The sequence below is a fragment of the Harpia harpyja genome, chromosome 10 (assembly GCF_026419915.1).
Source record: "Harpia harpyja isolate bHarHar1 chromosome 10, bHarHar1 primary haplotype, whole genome shotgun sequence".
In the NCBI taxonomy this organism is placed as follows: Eukaryota; Metazoa; Chordata; class Aves; order Accipitriformes; family Accipitridae; genus Harpia; species Harpia harpyja.
Genome location: NC_068949.1, coordinates 4,514,748 through 4,534,247, shown reverse-complemented (window position 1 = coordinate 4,534,247; position 19,500 = coordinate 4,514,748). Strand labels below are relative to the sequence as shown.

Genomic DNA, 19,500 nt, shown 5'->3' with positions numbered 1-19,500 from the left:
TCCAAATAGCTCTTTAATGTCAAAAGCTTTGTTCTAAGCAGAAAGCATTACTGGGTGTTGGTTAGGTACTTACCTATACAGTGAAAGCCTTACTATAAAAACATCATCATGCAGTTGTGCATTCCTGTGCCTGTTTAGCTAAAGGTCAACTCCAACTGCTGCAATATTCCCCAGGCTGACTCCTTTGCCTGGAAATGTGCTGTCACACAAACGGCAGTCACAAAAAGTATACAATGTAAAGCTACAGTCATGGGAGTAAGATATACCTACGGTCATGTGCCCCCTCTCCAGAATGGACCAAAATTCACTTCTTTGCACGCTCCCTGGCTTCAGCTCACATTTAGCCCAGCCAAGGAAAGTCACACGCTAGCCTTTCAGAGGAACAGCACCCACAGAGCTATTCAAAAGAGAACATAGCCCCCTGCAGAGGGTTTCCAACAAACCATGAATCAGGGGACAGATGACAGCTGTTATGTCCAACTCACTCCCAGGCAACACTTGGCCAAATCCCACCCACCGCAGAAGCATCTGTCAGAGAGCTTGGTGCAGTTGTAACTTCCCTCAGACCCAGGCCCCTGGCTTGCAGTGAGGACAGGAGCTACCATCACACACTGAGGTAGCACAAAGCAGTCCTCAGATCTTGTTTCAGGGCATATCCCACTGCAGGAAGTTTTTTTTCATTCAGCTGAGAACAAAGCTTTGATGGTATATGGGCAACTTCACACCTGCCTGAGCAGCTCATGATGTTGATGGCTATGCACAGCTACTTTTCCTTCCACTCTCCCTAAACGGATATCCAACTTTAAAGATATTTCCTTTGCTAGAAAATAAGTTTCTGCAGCCTTTCATTGGGCTGGAATTTATGGCCCACATAAAAAAACCCACAAAAAATCAAAAACCGGTTTAGAAATGAAAAGCATCATCTTTACCACTGCAGAAGGTCTCAGGGGAGTTGTTTGGACACTGCAGATCAAACAGCACTAGTTTGGACTTGAGGACCTTAGCCCACAGTTCCCAAACCTTTCTCCATGGCTTTGGCACTATTAAACACCCTTTTCATGTTTCAGTTCATCTAAATTTCAGCCAAAAGGAAGTGATAGAAGACAAACAGAGCAACTGAGCACCTCCACTGTATTACGGAAGACTCAGTAAACATATTTTTCAAAAGCCAGTTTAACAGAACCCTTACTGTGAAGATACTGGGTTGTTGGATCTCACAGACCAAGGTGAAGCCTCCAATAGAAATTACAGAGGTGTGCAGGTGCCTGCAGGATGTTGAAAATGTAGAACAATTCCAGGGGAAAAAGTAAATGATGCAGTCCATGAAGTACCTAAGCAAGTGATCTGAATGACAGGCTAGATTTGCTGCAATATTTTCTTGAGAACAAGCAAAATATTTCATAATTTCAATGGAGTTTTCAATCTTGGAAACTCAGCATATAGCTGGCTATAGCCCACAAAAGAGAAATCCAGTATCTGGAAAAAAAATATTGCTACAACAAAAAAAATAAAGCTCGCTCCTTTTTTTTTTTTTTTTTTTTTAAGAAAAGCAGAATACAGTTCACAGAGGTTCAGTTTATTTCAGTTTTTCAAATAAACAGTGTTTCAGCTTTCAAAACAGACTGAGTTTGCTAAACGAATAGCAGTTGCAGTTTCAGTTGTTTCATTGCCCAGAAATCTTCAGTACAAATCAGGCTGCTTACGGAGAAGCTGTGCACTGCCAGTGAATGGAACATGGATTGCTGCTGATGTGTCAGTATAAGCTAAAGCATACTTGGAAAAAAAAAATTGTTTCACGTCATATATTAATTATTCCCAAAAGCTTCACTCTATTGTCACCAATGAGGGCAGTTTGTTGGGTTTTGCATATTGAGCTTTCTGTTTGTTAGTGGTTTGATAGCACTGTGTGAGTCATATTAATGATACACACACTAACATCTCTTTACTTCAGTTCTCCCAAGAGCGTTTTTATAAAACATAGTAAGGAATTGGCAGAGTGGCTCTGGATGTATGTTGTTTTAGAAATGCAGATACCTACATTTCTCTAACCTGATGTTTAAAAAAACCCCAAAATAGATAGCAAGAAAAATCTTGTACAAGGACCATAGCAATTTTATCAGGTTAAAGAAAAGCATGCCGCCATCAACCTCAGCTTCTCTGTGCATGTCATGCTTCATTCTGCAAATTTTTAGCTCATGGACTGTATCATCAAAAGATCACTAAAGCTCTCTAAGTATGAAGCAAGAGCAAAGTTGTGTCAATAAAGCCACTCATCTCTTTCTGCTGATACTTCTAATCAATTTTTACTTGGTACTGAATGAAAGTAAGCCTTTTAACAAGGCTCCTCAGTATTGAGGAGGCTCATATTACTCACACAGCAACAAAGGCCAAGAGTGTTCTGGGCTGTATTAACAGGAGCAGAGCCAGTAGATCAAAGAAAATTATTATCTGATTCTACTTGGTGCTTGTTAAACCAAGCATACTAAGGCTAGTTTTGGGCCCCAATATAGAAAAGACATCTATAAATGGGGGCAAGGTCAGCAGAGGGCCACCAAGATGGTCAGGGCTGGAATATTTGCCCTGTGAGCCAAGGTTGAGGGAACAGGTCTTGTTGAACCTAGAGAAGAAATAGTTTTGGGGCACCTGACAGCAGCCCCTTAAGAAGATGGAGCCAGGCTCTGCACAGCAGTGTGTGGTGGGAGGATGAAAGACAATAGGCAACAGTTGGAACAGGAGAGGTTCAGACCGGCTGTAAGGAAAACTTTTTTACCTTGAAGGACAGCCCAGCAGTGGAGCAGGTTGCCCAGAGAGGTTCTGCAGTCTCCAATCCCGGGGAGTTTCCAAGATGTGACTGGATAAAGCCCTGAGCAACCCAGTCTGACCCCATAGCTGACCCTGCTTTGAGTAGGAGCTAGGATAGGCTCCCAGGAATAAAACAGTAGTCCAGTCATCTGGACACTGGTACCTGTGCCTCCCACAGCCACTCTTACCCCCCACTTCGACCACCCTGCTTTCTGTAACCCAATGCAACAGCACTTTTGACCTCCACTAGCTGTGAAGTTTTCTTGGGTTACACCAAGTTAAAGAAAAAAGGTTACACTTACGTCATGCTGTTAATGCGGCCACGCAAAACAGTGTACATATGGTAAAACTATTGGTTTTCTCTTCAACCTTCAAATAAATAGCTACTGTTTTCATAACGCTTTTTTCATAACTGAACTCCATCTGTACTGGCTTGTTGTTAGAGCTGGTGCTCTCCACAGTGATGGAGTGGACATGTCCTAAAGCAAGACAGCAGTGTAAAAAAGCTAAAACTAGCCTTGAAATGAAGTCACTGATTTTGAAACCGTATCAATAACTATAGCAGAAGCACTACTAATTAATGCAATTTATTTCATTAACTACATTATATTAACACAAACTGTTGTCTTTTCTGACTGAGACAGAGAAAAAATTAGCACTGTTCAAATTACCCTCATCCTAAAAGAGCATTAAGGCAGTTAAGATCTGCCATTCAGGATTCAAGGTGCAAGAATTCAAAAGACTGAGGATAGCACAGCTCAGCCTGTTTTCTTGAATTTTGTTTTCTCACTTGAAAGACAGAAGCAAGAGCTGCTTCTGCTGAAAATCTTTAGCACTGAGAAATACACAATACATATCAAGTTCTTCACAACTAATCTTGTTAGAGTATTTTTAGAAAAATTCAGAGTAAATTAAACTGAATGGAGCTTATTATAAAAAAATTATACACTCCTGTTCAGTGGTAATTGTTAAACAGTGTGACTAGAGACTGCTTGCTGAGACAGTGAAAAAATTTGCACCCACAAACACTTATGCAAATTACACCTTTCAGGTAATTCAATCTGAGCAGATCTGGTAAATGCATCAGGATTTTGAAGAGCGCTACAGTATCTTGTACCTTGCTGCTGTGAGCGCAATCAGTAGTTCAAATACAGCATTTGGGCTTAGTGCAATACATAGTCAACTGAGAAAAGGCTTTTACAATACAGAATTAATACCTTAGTAAGAATTTGATATGGAAATGCATGAAACATCCAGGGGTATCATCTCATCTGAAGGCAGTGGTAAGGGCTGAATGCCAGCTAAAATTAGGTGCTAAACGTTATGAAATAATGTAAGGTTTACATAGCCATTACATGGAGAGAATTAAATTAGTAAGCAAATAATAGCAAGGTAGATAAAAAGTTGCCCTTCAGGGAGTACAAATGTTTTCTTCCTTTTTTCGTCCTGAAAATATATCAACAGAGTCACCACTGGAACAATGGCGATAACCAGGAAAACCCAATTATAACAGAATATGCAAGTTAGTAAAATCTGAATCGGATACCTTACTGCAAACAACCATAAAAGTAATGTTTGAGAATAAAACCATTAAAAACTCACTTAAACTGTTCTTCATTTTCTGGCAGCCTATACACAGCAGTGCAAAATAAAGCACCATTTTAGGTCATCCACTCTTTTCAGGCCTGAAGAAAATAAAAAGGAACAGTACTCTAAATAATCCTAAACAGTCCAATACGAAGTATGACCACATACTGTGAGTTACACTTCACAGAAGCCAGCACCATTGAAGTACAAAATTATTCTCCTTTGACTTGCAAACCTACATCCCAGTTTGTGAGCCAGGATGAAACACACTGGAAGAAAGGGACTCCAAAAGAAAGGAATCCCATGAAGCACATCCCCAGCCTCTTGCTGAGCTGGCATCCTCATTAAGATTGTGTGTTCCTGTGTGTAACTACAGAGTGCCTGACAAACAACATCCACTCCAGAGTCATGACCTTTTGTAGGCAAAACAGGAATCAGCTACTCACAAGGCCATAATTTCATCTGTAGCTTCATTAGACATGCAGCAGAACGATGCTGATACAGACGTTAATTGCTGTGAACAAATTTAAATTATTCAAATGAAAATAAATCTGTCCTAAAAGCTTTCCAGGTCCATTTTGGAAAATGTGAAATGTAAATATTGACTTTCGCAAAACGAGAATACTGAAATTTGCCTCAGTGCCGCATAAGCTATGTCTTAACAGGCTGTTTGCTTCACTGCCACTAAGCCAGGCCTTAACACAGCAAATGTAACCTTTGAGCTGATTGGAGATGGAACGATAAGACAACCACCTGCAGCTGCTGGAAAACCGCAGGATGAAAAGTGCAGCTGGAGGGAGACTACTAACTTCATCCCTTGCAGACCCCCGGGAGCCCCTCAGAACCACAAGAGACGCGCGCAAGTGGGGGTGGTCTGGGGTGGAGTTATGTTAATCGATACCTGCAATATTAAAATGACTTCTTGAAAACGCCACGAACACAGTGTATAAAAGGCGAGTTCAGGTGTAACCGGGTGCACCTCTGGTTTTGACCATGCACCCAGTACTGTTTGCCTTTGCTCTATAATAAATTTGTAAAATTCATAAAATTCTGTGTGAGTGTGTTTCTCAGAAATTGGTGACCTCGACGTGATCACCTTGTCTGCAGGGGCTCCGGAGCACCACGAACGGGAGGTGCCCCGCTGATTTCAGTGGCTCGGGAGAGGACCCTCGGAAGCCTCTCAGAATACAGGTGAAATTTTCAGCCATATTATAAGGCAAAGGCAAGGACAGAGCTCCCTATCACCGCGGTTGCCCATAATTCTTGTGCACGAAGACCCAAGTAAGAAAAGAACTGTAAGTATTATTCGGTCGGGAGGGATTGAGGTTGGTGAGTGTGTGACTGAGACGTGGGCTGGATAGTCTCCGGACCTATGAAGTGAGAGCGGAGCCCTTATAACCGCGTTTCCAATCTCCCACAAGGGACTTGGCCAGTGAAGGGGCGAAGCGAGTGGACCGGAGAGAGTGGACCTCGGGAACATGGGACAGGGGTCAAGTAAACAGACAGGTCCCGGGAAAGAAGGGAGCAAAAAGGTACCTACAGATATACCCCCAGACAGTCCTCTGGGGATTAAATTATCTAACTGGAATAATAGTCCCTGTACTAAGGGGAAAGACAAAATAAAAATGATACATTATTGTATGGTCGAGTGGACTAACGAGAAGATTAGACCCGATAATTTGTTTTGGCCCCAATACGGGTCCTTTGAGGGGTGGATATGTAAGGCTTTAAACGTTTATGTAAATAGTAAGGAGCCCCTCAATCCAGAAGAAAGTGAATATGCCTCATGCTGGAAAGGGGAAATATGGCCAACCGAGGTTAATATATTAAAACTCAAAGAACAACAGGAGGCAGACCACTCTAAGCAATGGGACCCATTAGACCATTTACCCCCTTCATATAATCCAGTCCCAGGGGCACCTCCACAGGAGGGAGAAGAGGCAGATGATGCCTCCCCAGAGAATATGGGGACAAGTGACAAGGGAAGATCCTGGGGTGGGAGGGGAAGAAGGGTCCCCCACATTACACCTACGCAAGCCAGAAGACGAACTGCCAACATAAAGGTAATGGAAGAGGTTAGTGATTCGGAAGAGGGACCCCCTAAAAAGGACGTGGTCCTATTTCCATTGAGGGAAGTTCCTTTGGGGGGGCGCAAGGGGGTATTGTATTCGTCAATGCTCCACTAACCTCCGTGGAAGTGCGAAATTTTAAGAAAGAGATGAAAGGTCTCTTAGACAAGTCCCTGGGTTTTGCGGAACAATTTGACCAATATTTGGGTCCAAATATATACACCTGGGAAGAAATGCAGTCTATTATGGGAATTTTATTTTCTTTAGAAGAAAGACAGATGATTCGAGTAGCAGGAATGAAAATCTGGGAAAGGGAGAACCAGCAGGGAGCCCCAGGGGAACAAAAGATGCCGATAGCCACCCCTAATTGGAACCATAATGACGGGGTTGGAAGGCGACACATGAATGATTATCGAAACCTAATAATTAAGGGTATTAAAGAAGTGGTGCCTAGGGGACAGAATGTAAATAAAGCTTTTGATAGTCAGCAGGGAAAAGACGAACTCCCACTGATTGGCTAGAAAGGCTCCGGAGGAATATGCAACAGTATTCAGGCATAGATCCGATGAGCCCTGCAGGACAAACCCTGCTGAGGGTAAATTTTGTGACACATGCCTAGCCAGATATTAGAAAGAAGCTAGAAAAGTTAGAGGATTGGCAGGATCGAGGACTGCAGGAGTTGCTGCGAGAGGCACAAAAGGTATACATACGGAGAGATGCTGAAAAAGCAAAGGCAAAGGCTAAGATTATGGTAGTGACTGTGCGAGAGTCTAATCCCGTGGGGCATCCTGAGGGTTCTAAGAAAAACAAGAGCCAAGGACCGAGTGCCCTGAGACCAGGCTGAGTTGGGCCACCTGGCTCACAACCCCGACGAGCAAGCAGACAGAAGGGGCCAAATAGGGAGCTTGAGTGCTTTTATTGTGGAAAATCATGACATTTTAAACGAGAATGTCCTAAAAGGGTGAGAGATCTGAAGACCTTTGCAGAGGAACAACAGGACTAGGGGTGTCAGGGGCTCTTCTTCCTGGGAAATGAACATCGATTGAGCCCTTGATAAAATTAAAAGTAGGACCCCAGGAGGAAACGTTAGAATTTTTAGTAGACACAGGAGCAGAGCGCACCTGTGTTACCCAAATCCCAAAGGGATGTGAAGAAAGTAGAGAAACTATAGAAGTATTGGGGGCAAAAGGGGAGGGATTTAAGGCACCAGTAATTAAAAACGTAAAAGTGGAAAGTGAGACCCGTATAGGGGTAGGGGATTTATTAATAATTCCGGGGGCTGGATGTAATTTGTTGGGAAGAGACTTACAACTTCAACTAGTGATAGGGGTAGTGCCGGAGGAAGGACGAATGAAGGTAAAAATATTGCAGTTAATCTCGGAAGATGAGGCACAAATTAAACCCGAAGTCTGGGCCGCTGAAGATAACAGAGGGGGATTAAATATCAACCCCATAACAGTTAACATAGAACACCCAGAATACCCCATTAGGGTCCGCCAATATCCTATGTCCAAGGAAGGGAGAGAAGGATTAAAACCAGTCATAGATGGACTAATTAGGAGTGGGACTTTAGAACCATGCATGTTTCCTCATAATACTCCTATCTTACCGGTAAGGAAAGGGGACAGAAGTTACCGACTGGTTCAGGACCTAAGGGAAGTCAATAAAAGGACCCTGACCCGATTCCCCGTGGTATCCAATCCCTACACCCTTCTTAGCCATATCCCACCAACTCACCAATGGTATAGTGTAATTGATTTAAAGGACGCCTTTTGGGCTTGCCCGTTAACTGAGGAAAGCAGAGATATATTTGCCTTTGAATGGGAAGACCCTGAGACCCGCCGTAAACAGCAACTGAGGTGGACGAAACTACCACAGGGGTTTACGGAATCCCCCAATCTATTTGGGCAAGCCTTAGAGAAATTATTGCAATTTTTTTCCAACAATGAAGGAACGCTAATTATCCAATATGTGGATGATTTGTTAATTTCTGGGGAAACCCAAGAGGAAGTAAGAGCAACTACTGTTGCCCTCCTGAATTTTTTGGGTGAAAAAGGGTTGAGGGTTTCAAAAAAGAAACTGCAATTTGTAAAGCAAGAGGTTAAATACTTGGGACATGGGCTAAGTCAAGGGACCAGAAAATTGGATCCTGACAGAATAAAAGGCATTCTCTCTATCCCTCCCCCAACTTCAAAAAGAGAAGTGAGAAAGTTGTTAGGCTTATTGGGATATTGTAGGTTATGGATTGACAGATATAGCAAGATGGTAAAATTTTTGTATGAAAAATTAACAGCAGGGGACCACGTAATATGGACTGAAAAAGATGACCAAAGACTGGAACGGATTAAAGAAAAATTGAGGCCCCTGTCTTAAATTTACCCTCGTTAATGCAACCCTTTCAACTATTTGTGAATGTGGAAAAGGGGGTGGCTTATGGAGTCCTAACCCAAGAGTGGGGGGGTTCTAAAAAACCCATGGCCTACTTATCCAAATTATTAGATTCAGTAAGTAAAGGATGGCCAATATGTATTCAAGCCATAGCAGCCACAGCAATGTTGGTTCAAGAGAGTCGAAAGCTAACCTTCGTGAGTAAGCTGATAGTTTCCGGCGGGAGGACACAGTTTATCACTTGCGGCCTTTCCAGGCGGTACAAATAATTTTACAGAGCTACCTCCAGTACATCGATGGAGGTACCTTTTAGTATTAGTGGACCACTTAAGCCATTGGGTAGAAGCTATGCCTACTGCCTGAGCAACTGCCAATGTGGTATCGAAAATGTCATTGGAAGAAATAATACCCCGATATGGATTAATAAATCAAATTGATTCAGATTGGGGAACCCACTTCCCGAATTGTCCAACAGCTCATGGCAAGTCTAGGGATACGGTGGGAGTTACATACCCCATGGAACCCGCAAAGTTCGGGGCGAGTGGAAAGAATGAACCAAACCCTCAAAAGAACTCTAACCAAACTAATGACTGAAACTCAAATGTCATGGGTTAAGTGCTTACCACTAGCACTATTAAGAATTAGAACCCAGCCAAGGTCTGACATAGGAGTTTCTCCTTAAGAAATGATGTTTTGTCTACCTTAGGTGATGGGAACGGGGGAAACAATCAGTTATAAGGGAGGGGAGCAACAAGTTAGAAAATATGTACAGACGATTGGAAAAACTTTACAGCATTTAAGAGTTCAAGGAATGCTATCCCAAACAGTGCCCTTGGATGTTCAGATCCGTATTTGTAAGCGCGGGGACTGGGTGCCGGTAAAGACATGGAAAGAACAAACTCTGACTCCTCAATGGGAGGATCCGTTTCAGGTCCTGCTGACTACAGAGACAGCCGTTCGTACTGCTGAATGTGGATGGACGCATGCCACCAGGATAAAAGGACCTGTGGAACCTCCAACTGAATGGACCTTAACATCAACCCCAGGAGATCTGAAGCTGAAGCTGAGTAAACAACCTTTATGAATAGACCTCCTTCCGACAACCTTGTCCCCATCCCAGGAGGAGTCCTTCCCCCAGATCCCAAGGGGTGGGCACCTCAAAATCCAGAGCAAAGAGACCTTAGAAATTGGTTTACCTGGCAGGATCGGGTGGTTGTCAGGACTAGCCTATACTCCTGATTCAGGATACCTTGAGAAAAGACCCTAAGTAAACCAAGGTCTGCCCCCTGGAGAGAAGAAGCAATTCCCCCGCAAACTGGTGGTTCTGAGGTGTATCGAGTAACACCTGGGAAGAGGACCCTAGTGTTAGCATGTGATTTGGCTAAAGCAAGCGACCTCTTGCTACCTTCCTTAAGCTACAGAATTCCCTGTATTAAGCATCCTGGATCCGGGCATGTGGGGTGGGTTTTATATGAATGTTTAAGGTGTAATCAAAGATGGTCTTACGTGTCATATAATAGACAACCCTACTGTAGGAGATGTCGCAGCGATGACGAATATTTAGGTCCTACTCGATTGGACAGTGTGCAAGTTGTGCGACTGTTTTGTGGGTGGGAATTATTGATTCCAGAAAATTGGGAAGTTTTTGATAGCGAGTGGTATAAAACCTTGGCATGTTGCACAAAGAGATTTGCATGGAAGTTATCAAGCCGAGGGCACCTAATGTAGGGGGCAAGACCAGGTTAACCTCTATACTTGCCACAGTGGTCTGGCCACGGGCTGCACTCCCGTCGGGCATAGGAAGTGGAAGTATATGTTATACTGGACCCCTGCTACTCCTCCTCCTCCTAACCGTTAAGGGTAATGCTGCGAACTCTTGCCACAAATGCACTCAACCAGTCAAATTGGGAGGAAAAACATTAACCAATCTTGCATACCATACACATATTAATAAGGAGTGCTATGATATTCCGAAATTGGAAACTTGCAAAATTGGGAATCTTGAACTTTGGGTAGCAGAAAACTTAGGAAAAGGGGGAATTAAAAATGGGGTGCGCTGCCCAAGAGGGGAGCAGTGGATTTGTTTTACCAAAACAGGTCACTGGGACATCTCTGACGGGGGGGGTGTACAAGATATGAAAAAAGAAGAAATAGTAAAAGAACGCGTAAAGTCAAGGAGACTATAATGGGGAAGCGGTAAAAGACCTAGCTAAAGACATCAGGAAAATAGCTCATGTGCCAGTGCAAAAATGGAAATCTATGCTTGATAGTAGCTGGCGGGGTGGATTACTGGGCGTTGCATGGTAGAAGAAGGTGGGGTTCTTCCTTCTGTGTGCTTCAGCAGGTCTTCACTTCCTACCATGTCTTATACCTTGTTTAATATGACTAATTACTAGTATAGTGCAGGGAATGCAAATTGTTAGCATACCCATGGATCCTAAAAAGGCAAGTCAAAATAATACTGGAAGCATAATGGTCCTAAAAAGGGCGTATAAAGGAAAAGACCCAATGGAGGAAGCGAAGTTGATTTTCAAAAGAAATGAAACAATAAAAAGGGTTAAGAGAGAGTATAGCTCAAGCCAAATTATGAGGGAAACAGAGGGGGAATTGTGAAATGTAAATATTGACTTTCACAAAACAAGAATACTGAAATTTGCCTCGATACCTGCAATATTAAAATGACTTCTTGAAAACGCCACAAACACAGTGTGTAAAAGGCGAGTTCAGGTGTAACCGGGTGCACCTCTGGTTTTGACCATGTGCCCAGCGCTGTTTGCCTTTGCTCTATAATAAATTTGTAAAATTCATAAAATTCTGTGTGAGTGCGTTTCTCACAGAAAAGAATTTGTCTCTCATTCTAAGCAAGGTTGAGAATTGCTAAGAAGTAGAAAACACTCAAGTATGCAGGTATAGATGTACTCCAGGTGTACTGGTTCCACAGGTGGCACTTCAAAACTGTTCCTGAAAGCTGGCACAAACATGCAGAGAAGCTCAGCATGTGAGGACCTCCACAGCGAGGCGGCCAGTGCCTGCAGAGCCACCTGTCAGCACTGCAGAAGTCACTAAATAAGTTACACTTGAGAGTCGTCACACAGGACCAAATATAGTTCCCCAAAACTGCCCCCCATCCCCTTTGGAAGGTAATTACAGCCCATAAATACAATGGAAGTTTTACTCCTTACTCCTCAGGCTGTTGCTGAACCTTTTTCAGGACACTCAATTCCACCCCTCTTCTATCACAGGATTCTGTCTGAATATCAAATTAGCACCAACCCCCCCTCCCCCAAACCAAAGGAGCTTCAGAGACTCTCTCTGCGCATTTTTTAGCTCCTTTTCTGAGTGCTTCTCTTCTCCCTAAGTTCTGGGAGAGACTCACACAAGGGAAAGACAAGTGGGGAGCTAGCCCTATCAGGTTACTCCACCAAACGCACAAACAACAGGAACACAAAACAATTCCTTGTCTGATCTCATTCCAGTTCAGTCAATAACTCCAGCAAAAATGGATAAAATGTAACACTTCACAGAAAAGTGTACTGTCTTTTCAATGTCACTCTTCAATGGGATATTTTCCAAGTTAGATAAATTTGCAGCCTGCAGTAGGGATTTAAAGGCTCAGCAGAGCCCAACAAGCAGACCTCTTATTAAGAGAGGTGATCAACACATTACGTGACCACAGAAAAGTCACAGTCTGCATGCCAATCCCAGCCTCAGCCTAACTGGAAAGCGCAGGGCTTTCTTAGCTTTCCTTGTGAATAGTTTGTAGCCCTGCAACAGAGATGCTGAACCAGCTGCAAATTCAGCCTCTAAAGGCTAAGCAAAAATGTTTAAATTTTCTATTGTTTGCTTCTACCAGAGAGCGACAACAAAAAGGGAGCCAGGCAATTCAGGCACATGGAAAATGCTGCTATCAAGTGAGAAGGCAGGCTGGGATGACAGAAACGAGCTGGTTATGACCAAGGACAACAAGCAAGCAGCTGCTGAGATGCATTCTCCTGGACTATCACCCCAGTTTCTCTCTTCAAAGGCTCTGGAGGTCAGTGCCCTCAAATTGAGTATTTCCAATTGTACCTAATCCCAGTTGAGAGTCCCCTCCTCCTCTCCCAGCACCTGCCCTGCATGCATCCCCCGTGGCTGTACAGGAAAGGTGGGAGGGAGCAGTTTGCCCCTCGTTTGCTGAACAATTGACTGAAAAACTCAGCTAAGCACAGGAGATGGTCCGACAGAGAGAGATGTTAGCATTTCGACAGAGACTGCTCAATTATCTGATCCAGAGGAAAAGTTTTTTTAAACTGGCCCCTACTTCATCCTCTGAGGGAGATTTTAATTGCCGTGATTTTCCTTTCTTCTTCCCCTCCATCCCCCAAGGAGGAGAATATAACAGCTCCTACCCAGTCCTATGTGTACCATGCAAACCAGAGCTGGGATCCCCATCAGAAGGGAAGAGAAAGACACTTTGGATTTTACCTGGGAACAAGTACAGCAGGACAGTTTGTGGTTCTTTATAAGCTTTTGGGACTGGATTTTCCCTTTATTTGATTAATCTCCTGGTGGCCAACATCAGTCAAGGTGTAGTCTATTCTGTAAAGTCAGGATGTCCAATTCTGCAGTATGTTTCTGTAGAACAAACCTCATGTGAACTGCTGGGATAAAAAGTAACACAAAGATCTGTGGGACCACGGTGTCTTCTGATGACCAGCAATAGCCAGGAAAGCTCCTTGAGATACAGCAGTGAGGAGGACTTCTGAGTGCTGAGGGCTTTAAAACCAGCATGCAACAGGGACTGGAGTATGCCAAGGCCCTAGTATAATCCTTCACTGAAATGTGACTTGGCAATATTAGTGCTGCAGTCCTGCACACCCATTGCTTCTCACTTACAGTCCAGCAAACAAGTGGTTGTGGATTAAAAAGGAAAAAACTCAAAATGGTTCGCTGGTATTTCTCATGAGTCTGAAAACTCAGTCTCGACACTTTTCCTGTACCACGGCCAATGATAAAGATACTGCGGGTCAAGTGATTCCTATCACTGACCCCAGATATCTGAAAATTCACCAAACATTGCTGGAGTTTGCAGACACTGCTATTGCTATGCCCTGCAGGAAATGTTTCCTAAAAACCACTTAGGACATTGCTTGGTTCCCAACATCCCAGCCTTTAGTCTCGAAGCAGGAGAAACCCAAGTGGCTTGAGTCCCACGTTATTGCAAACAATAACACAAGAGCAGGTAGATTAAAAAAGGCAGTCAATCTCTATGTAAAATAAAGACAGCAAATATGATACCAATAGCTTCATTTTGAAATATTGTCAATTCCTTTAAAAAAAAAAACCAAGAAACCTTCGTCCCTTGCATTTTAGTTTTCTAACTTGTCATTTGCTTCTCTAAAGCAAAATATATATAAGGAAAGGGAGAAAAGTCTTCCAGAACAGAAAATGGTCGTTATGATGACTGATGGAAGAGAAGGCACAGAACACATCAATTTTAACCAGAATATTACCTAAATGCAGACACTCAAATTGCAAATTTGTTTCAGTTAACCTTCCAGAAATGGAAGTAAAATGATGAAAACATCGCTTCAACATCAATTGTCTGAAAAAGTGAAATTCACAAAGAGAAGCTTCTTCAAAGGCATTCGATTAAAGAAACTGTGAGAGAAGTCTAACTTTTTAGAAACCCCTTTGGGTGTTACTGCAGCAAGAGACAAGATGATAGGGAAAATTATCTAATTCATTTACCAAAGTAATTTACATTTGGATTCAACCAGCCATTGTATGCATCAGAAAAGAGGTTACTGGGAAGCAAGGAGGTAAAAAACAAAGGAGTCAAGGACTCTCTCTAAATCATCTCCAGGAGACTGGCAAGTAACATATCAATATTCACCATTGATATAAAACTTAACTATAGTAAGAGAGAACCATTCCAAACATACCTAGAGGTATTACTGCTTTTTAGATGGACACCAGTAAGTAAAACACTGTTCTTCCTTATAACACCTCACCTGGATTAATAAACAGTTAAGAGGTCAGCAGGCTACTTGTGACCAGGGAAGATGAACTCATGCAGGAGCAGATGCTACCAGAGTTCAGTAAAGTTACCAGAGTGCCCGAGAAATTAGACTGCACAAAGAGATCAATTTTCTAGTCAGAAAATGGGGCTGCGACAGAGAGTGGGTATTCTTTACAAATTATTGGGCGAGAAGGGTAGATACCAGGAAAAAAAATAAATCTATGTGATTTAAGCTAAAGCCAGTGTTAAAAGAAGCATAAAGATGTTGAGCTGGCCAAGGACAACACAGGCTAGACATCAGAAATTTTCATGTTAAAAATTTTGAAACAGAACATTCCTCAAGTATTCCAAAAGTTGACAGATTTCTTGCTTCAGGAAAGAATTCAAAACTGCACTTAAAGAACTGCTAGTTAGCTTCAACAAAAAGCTTTTGTGATCTAATTATTTATTTGTGATCTAATTAGTTATTATTATTATTAGTGATCTTATTATTATTACCTGCCTGAGGTAAAATGTACTTCTAACTTAAAATATAATTCATCCGTGGACAGAGAGTATTACAGAGCTACGCTCAGGGAAAAATAATAATAAACCTCTCAAATAATGACAGCTAGGAAAATCCCTACTAACCTTTGGAAATCCAACTGAAAAGGGATTTGTTTGCACTTCACCAAGTACCTCGTAGTTAAAACGAGGTTGAAGAACTGTATGTCTTCTCTTCAGCATCTTCTACTTGGTCTTTGTTAGCAGCATTCCTGGTTTGGCTGCTAATGCTTCTGATCCTTTAGTTTTGGGAAAGTTAAAGCACGAGTGGTTCGCATCAAAATGTTAAAAGCAGACATCTGAGCTGACCCAAAGCAAGGACTACACTGCTCATTTATCACTTACCTGCGTTAACCTTGGTAATTAGAACTTGGTATCTCCTATAATCACTTTCAACAGAGCGCAATCCTAATTAACCATGCCAAAACCACACAGAAAATTGCAAGAACTACAGAAGCGCCATGGTATTGTCTCCTCCTGCTAAAGGTCGGTCAGCAAAGAGCAGCCTTCTGGGATGCTCCACGGGTTGAACCGACACAAGCCCCACAGGACCAAGAGTAAAACAGACTCCAGGATTAATGACCCAAGCATACTGAAGTCTGGCACCCCTCCAGAAATTGCAAACAGTAAAGGGATTTACTGACCAAAACCAATACCCCAAGTAAAAACTGAAGAGCTGTGAGGCAGCAGTCAATACCAGGACCAGAAATTTAATCTGCTCTGCTTGTGAACCACAATTATCACGCTGGCGGGTGTATTTCGCAGTCACTAACATTTCAGAGGACTTTTTGTGGCAGCTTTGCATTAAGGGCACTCAGTAGTCCAGCAGCTGTACTTTTACATATAGACTAAGCCCTTGCTCGCTGCCTGGCCTCATCAGACTGCAGAGGTCACTAGCACAATTAATTGAATATGAACCAATTGCAGGTAGCAAACAGAAATGATGGCTAAATACCCATCAGTACTATCTAGTTAAAAATACTCAAAAAATTTCCCTCGAGGTTGTTTTGTCATTGTTACTACTGCCAGATCTGATAGCATGTTCTCTGTGTATCCCATGAAAGTTAATATATTCAATTTAAGTGATGGGGGGGAAACAAGACAGTGCTGTGATATGTCATCTTCTGCAAAATTCCCATCTTCTAAATTTTTAATGTGAATAATTACATATTTAAGGTAGCAACCTGAATCTGTCTGAGCCTGGTTTCTTCTTAGATCTTCCATCAATTTCACTTTTATGCATTTTTAGAAAAGATCAAATCACTTTGTAGTTTGTTTGTTTGGGGGTTTTTTTGTCAACATCTCCAGAGGAATTAAGACTAAAAGCAGCTGCTGACTTCAGAGCATCATGTCTACATTAGGTAGCAAAGTGCCTTCCCTCCCGGGCAGCCGTCACCCCACCCGCGGTGCTGTGTGCCATCCACCTTTACCTCCTCCAGTGGCAGCACGCTCTGTAGCTCTTTCTCAGAGAAATCTTTGTGCTGAGTCAATCCGTAACATCCAGCCCCAGCGTTTCTTTCTACACATCATCCTTTGTCTAAAAACGTTCACGATGAATGAAACGAATTTAGTCTTCCACTGGTTATGAATGTACCTTCCAGTTCATTGCATTATCAGTCTCTGGACATATTATATCCAGTCACCTCCTCCAGGAAACAACATTACCCACAACAAAACACCGAAACCAGCCAGCACGCCTGCTTCCTATCACATTTTTCCTAAATATTGAGTGCACATTGAAATGACTCACCAGGTCACCACTGACTTGACTTCAAACCAGATTACCAGCAGCTGAAACCCAGTTTGTCCCAGTGTCTGTGCTGACAGGGAGGCTGCGCCTCTGGAGGATGCTGTGGTGGTGATGCCCTGCTCGGTCCCCGCTTTTCCACCAGCTCGGCTGCAGGATTTTTGCCTGCCAGGATTTACGCTGATACCACTAATCACAAAATGCCACAGGCAGAAGTTACCTGCCGTGAGAGAGTGGTTTGGTACCTCCAGCTGATAAAGCCTCCGATGGCAGCTCAGGCTACCCTGCTTGAATCAACCAGCAGCTCTGCAAAACGTAGAGGATCTCACCATCGGGATCACACAGGCAGGCGGTGAAGGAGATAAGAAATAGTCAAGATGAAAGCAAATAAATTCAGTGGCACAGGAGGGCGGTCAGCCGTGCCCCAGCTCTCCCCTCCTGTCTCTGCTGCTCCAGGATGGGGCACTCTCCCTCCAGAAAACCCCACTCTGGGCTGGAGGAACCTGTCTCTATTTTGCACTAAAATTTCACGGAGACAAAAGACTCCCTCCCCACCCCATCCCGTGTTTTCCTTCCCCAGGATCAGGGCTCTTGCCCTGTCTCAGATTACCCTTTCATGAAGCAAGGCCCTGGCAGAGCAGGCAGGGAAGGCGCAGGTGCAAAGGCACTGATCTGCACGGCTTTTATGTGTTACTTGCATGGTTCGTTCCTACTCTGCGAAGCTACAGAGTACATCTTCTCATCTACTGTTGAAAATCCTTGACAGACAAGATAAGGGCATTGATCGCTTTGGAACCTGGTGCTCACAGAGCGATTTTGTGTCCAGTTCAGCGCGTTCTTTAGGGAATTTATGTAGGTTCTTAAATTGCAGGTTGCATTTGAATAATCTTTTTACAAACTGTCTTCACTGAAAAAAGGACCTAAAGTGGATTCATTTTCCTTTTCTTTAAACTTTAAGCGTGAAGTAGGTATTGGAACAAATTCACTGCTCAGAGTATCTGCACAGCCATCTCTTATCAATCCTACCTATTCTCAGGTCCTGCTATCCAAACATCACACTATACAACTTCTGCTTTCATCCATGGATCACAATTATTGTACATTGTATTACCCTCCCCACCCAAGTCCTCTTTTGTGCTGTCCATCGTTACGTGCCCGAATCACAAGACTGAAAATGCTAACTGCACATTCCTTGCAAGCATATTACTGGATCCCATGGATAATCAGAGGATTTATACATGTGCTGCCAACCATACATATCCCAGTACTAAAGGTCTTATTTTTCCTCTCCTCAGTATGACGAAAAGATACATCACCACCCCCACCCCCCCCCCAAAAAAGAGGTCATTAGCTTGATTTCAGGAAAGACACTAAGGCAGAAAATCAGGTTCAATATTGGTAAGAAGCTAATCCTCATTTTAATCTGTTTAGTCACATTATACATGGCTTCCTTGTATCAGAGGAGATGCTTGACAAGCATAAGCTTTTCTCTGTAAACAAATGTTTTAAGAATACTCTCAAGTTGCACTTGGAAACCCTTCCCCAAAATTTTACAATTTGCAACATGAATGTTCTAATAGTTACAATTAATGTAATGTACTTAATAGAAGTACTTAATAGTGGAGGACCTCGGCTGGACCTTGGGGCCTGGGGAGGATATTGACCTTGACAAGATTGCAGTGTTCCCGTGAGAGAACAAGAAAGAATGAGAAGCATGCCTGGGAAACTAAGTTTAAGGAATGTGTTGACCGTTTGCAGTTGTGATAAGGAACCTGAAAAAGTCACCCAATGAGGGGTGAGAAAAACAACTTCTGACAACTTTTTGACCAATAAGGGACAGACATATGTACAAGGCAACAAGTATCATGGGTATAACTTTGCTGGCTTGTAGTAATAAAAACAAACCTTCTTTGCTTGTACTATAAGAATGCGTACGTGTCGTTTGTCCGTCTCGACCGCGACAATTGGTGACCCCGACGTGATGCTGTAAATAACGCTTGTGACGGCGAGAAGAGCAGCGGAGACGGAGCCCGGCATAGCTTGAGAGCGGCGGGAAGAGCTGCTGGTCCGGACCAATACTCGACACCTGGAGATAAACAGGTGAGCTGCTGGGAACATGGGCGAGACCCTCAGTAAAGAGGACGCCGGAATTGTGAATATGTGGAAAGTAATATTGCAAAAGAGAGGACTTAAAGTAGAAGAGTTGATGTTGCGGAAAGTGCTCTCATAGGGCAAGCAACACGGATATAAAGCAGATACGGTGACTGCGTTTAGTGTGCCTGCGTGGCAAGGACTCGGGGACAAGCTGTTTGACAGTGCGTCCCGAGGGTCTAAGGAGGCAGCCAGCCTCCTGACGACGTGGC

General features: G+C 43.1%; 1 protein-coding gene across 2 annotated transcripts in view; it reads right to left on the bottom strand.

Moving 5' to 3' along the window:
• The window catches only part of STOX1 (storkhead box 1), a 28,468-nt gene extending 10,926 nt beyond the window's left edge, over positions 1-17,542 (bottom strand). The window contains exon 1 of one of the 2 annotated variants that reach the window (XM_052799981.1): positions 17,358-17,542. The gene's annotated coding sequence lies outside the window, so the exon portion shown is untranslated. Of the gene's footprint in view, positions 1-15,477; positions 15,579-17,357 lie in introns of those variants that run through there. The other variant, XM_052799982.1, reaches the window with a different exon arrangement.
• Positions 17,543-19,500: the final 1,958 nt, after the last annotated feature.